The following is a 3,066-nucleotide window of genomic DNA, read 5'->3' on the forward strand; positions in this document are numbered from 1 at the left end:
GAGAAGAGAAGAGAAGAGAAGAGAAGAGAAGAGAAGAGAAGAGAAGAGAAGAGAATGCAACTCCTTTGGAGCAGAGGAGAGCCCCTGCTTCCCAGCAGCAGGTAAAAGGAGCTGCTTCCAGCACACCTGTACTACCTGTTCACAGTAAACACTAGAGGAAGTCAAGCAGGGCGTCAATCTGGCTGGTTTTAAACCAAAGGTCTCCATACACACATTTACATCTTTTCCCGTAGAATTAGGCTTACAAACGTTTACTGATTGCTTAATAGAGGAAAGAATTCAGAGAAGTTGAGGACACCAAGCAATGGTCCCACGAGTCCATTCAGTGGAAGTTGTAACTTACTTTCATTTTACAAAGTTCAGTGTAACTACAGCTATGCTATTTTTTACCAATAATTCTTTTCTTTTTTTAATAATGGGAGATACTGTTTCTATCAGCTCCATTGCAGATAAAAAATATAGTTCACAAGCTCTGCAACCTCCTTATTTATTATATATAGATACCTACAGGCACACAAGCAGCTGTCCTGGACAGAGAGACACTGGGGCTGGACCGCTCCTTGTGGGACATTCTCAGGGAGCACAGGGACAACCCACACACAGGACAGCTGCCAGGGGCTCTGCACCACTTCCATAAAACTGCCACCTTTTCTTTGATCTTTTTTTTTTTTCTCCATCGAAAAGCTTAAATAAAACAGGGGGAGGAGGCTGGGAGCACTTGGTAGTGAAAGCTGCTGTATAAGACCATAGAATCATGGAATGGTTTCGGTTGGAAGGGACCTTAAAGCCCATCCCAATCCCACCCCTGCCATGGGCAGGGACACCTCCCGCTGTCCCAGGCTGCTCCCAGCCCCGATGTCCAGCCTGGCCTTGGGCACTGCCAGGGATCCGGGTACCCTGTGCCAGGGCCTCACCACTCTCGCAGGGAAGGATTTCTTCCCAATATCCCATCTACCCGTGCTGTTCTTGAGCCTTACACGTGGAATAATAAAATCCCAGAATGGTTTGGGTGGGAAGAGACCTTAAAGATGCTCCAGTCCCACCTCTGCCATGGGCAGGGACGCGTTCCACTGGACCGGGTTGCTCCAAGCCCCATCCAGCTTGGCCTGGAACACTCCCAGGGACGGGGCAGCTTCTCTGGGCAACAGGGTAGGATGTGGAGGAGAGGCAGCCAGGATGCATTTGATATACATTTATAATAAAAGGCGACCCCAGGGTTTAACGCGCGGCTCCACCCGCGTGTCCGGGCCGGCCCCACTCCCTCCATCCCGCCCGCGCCGCCGCCGCGGTTCCGGACCCCCCGTGCAGACGGAAACCCCGAAAGGCACTTACTGCGGGAGCCCGCGTCCCTCTGCGGGCTGCTCGCCGGCCGGCGGGAGGAGAAGAGGGGAGGGCGGCTCTCTCCCTGCCCGCCCTCCGCCTGCAGCAGCCAGCCAGGCTCCCCGAGCTCCGCCTCGAACACCGCCCGCACCTCCCCGCCCTGCCCTCCGCCCGGGACCGCGGCTGCCCCGCCGAAGGCCGCGGGAGCCCCGCCGGTGCGGCCTGGACCCGCGGGGAAGGGCCCAGTGCGGCCTCCTCATCCCCGGGCTTGCGTGATGGGGGTCGCCGCCCATGGCGGCCCCTCCCCGGGGCTGCGCCGGTGGCGGTACCGGAGGCGGTACCGGAGGCCTCCGGCCCACGCGTGGAGCCCGGCTCCACCGCCCGCGCAGCTGATCGTGTTCTTCAGCTGTCTGGGTGTCATTTCAAGTCAGTAAACAACTGCAAAGATTGGATTTCATTAGTTCTGCAAAGTCAGTGATATTCAGTCACTGGTGATGGGAGCAGTGTTTATCCCAGGCATATTAGTGCCCTTAAAAGGTGCTAAGATCTCGAGTGGCAGCTGGAATTAGTAGATACTCTGGCTTTAAAGCCGTCAACTGCAGGGAAAGAAGTGAAAATAAAAGGAAAAAGAACAGAAAATGATTCATTTTCTAAGGATATGGTTTTAGGGTGTGTGTTTTTGGAGAGGGTGAGAACGGAAGAAGAATAATTGGGATAGGGAAAAAATGGGGTTTAAATGCAGTTTGTGGTGAATAATTTCAGCATGAGCCAACACACAAGTTCTGGATATGAATGCCTACCCCATGTATGTGTTCTAACATGGCACTAGATGTTGTCATTTCATCCATCTCTAACAAATAGTTGTTAGAAATAGGAGAGTTCCCTGTCCTCCCACCCCTCAAGGTCGTTGTCTACCCAGATGTAGCTGTACTGTCACTATTAATGTATGATACATTTTGATGAATACACGACAGTTTATGAGTGCAAAATGGATCTATATCCAGTTTCCAAGTGAACATTTTCTGCACCCCAGCACTGCTGTATCTCATCAGCTTTTTCCAACCTGTGAAGTCTTGAAGGGGGTAGAAAATGAGAACATTGTACTACTCTCCTCATAAAGGGAAAGTGAAAACTTCATAAGGATCACATTTCCCAAGCAATCTCACTTTCCAGGAGAGGTTCTCCATACCTGCATGGTGCAGCTACCAATAAACAGGGATGGGCAGTTCTCTTCCCTCCTTTAGGCTTCTGTTCAACTGTCTTTTTATCTTAGTTACTGATTGTTCAAGACTGGGCTTCATAAGTTTGAAGAGTAAAAGAGTTTTACAAGGTTAAGCAAAAAAATGAGATGCCTGAAAGTATTGCAAAATTCATCCCTTTCAAGTCTGTTTTTTATTTAATGCCTGGATGAAAATATTACCTCCAAAGTCTCTGTGCGTGTGTCTTGGTCCCCGGGACACCTGCCAAGACAGGAATTTTAGATGCCCGAAATCATGTGCTCAGCAGGTGTAAATTGTGTGCAGGGAGAGTTCACCTTTTGTCCTCAACCCCAGAGGCAGTTTCTCTTCATTAGCAAGGGAAGATGGGGAAAAAGATTATCATCGTTTCCTGACTGCATGCCAAAGTTATGTATCATAAGAAGAAAAATCTGTTCATACATTCACAAATATGTTTTCTCCTAATCTGTCTTCAGGAAAATGTCTTTGTGAGCAGCAAGGGTGGTGACAGTTGCAGGAGAGCTGAGAC

The 3,066-nt window shown here is 50.1% G+C and overlaps 1 protein-coding gene across 2 annotated transcripts in view; it reads right to left on the reverse strand.

The window, feature by feature from the left end:
• Positions 1 to 1,595, reverse strand: part of GPD2 (glycerol-3-phosphate dehydrogenase 2) — a 59,167-nt gene extending 57,572 nt beyond the window's left edge. Inside the window, exon 1 of one of the 2 annotated variants that reach the window (XM_042040854.1) lies at positions 1,333 to 1,595. The gene's annotated coding sequence lies outside the window, so the exon portion shown is untranslated. The remainder of the gene's footprint in view (positions 1 to 1,332) is intronic. The other variant, XM_042040851.1, reaches the window with a different exon arrangement.
• Between the last annotated feature and the right edge of the window lie 1,471 nt (positions 1,596 to 3,066).

Source organism: Corvus kubaryi, unplaced genomic scaffold (assembly GCF_017639235.1).
Source record: "Corvus kubaryi isolate FWS band 111438036 unplaced genomic scaffold, C.kubaryi_AGA036_p1.0 37396, whole genome shotgun sequence".
NCBI lineage: Eukaryota > Metazoa > Chordata > Aves > Passeriformes > Corvidae > Corvus > Corvus kubaryi.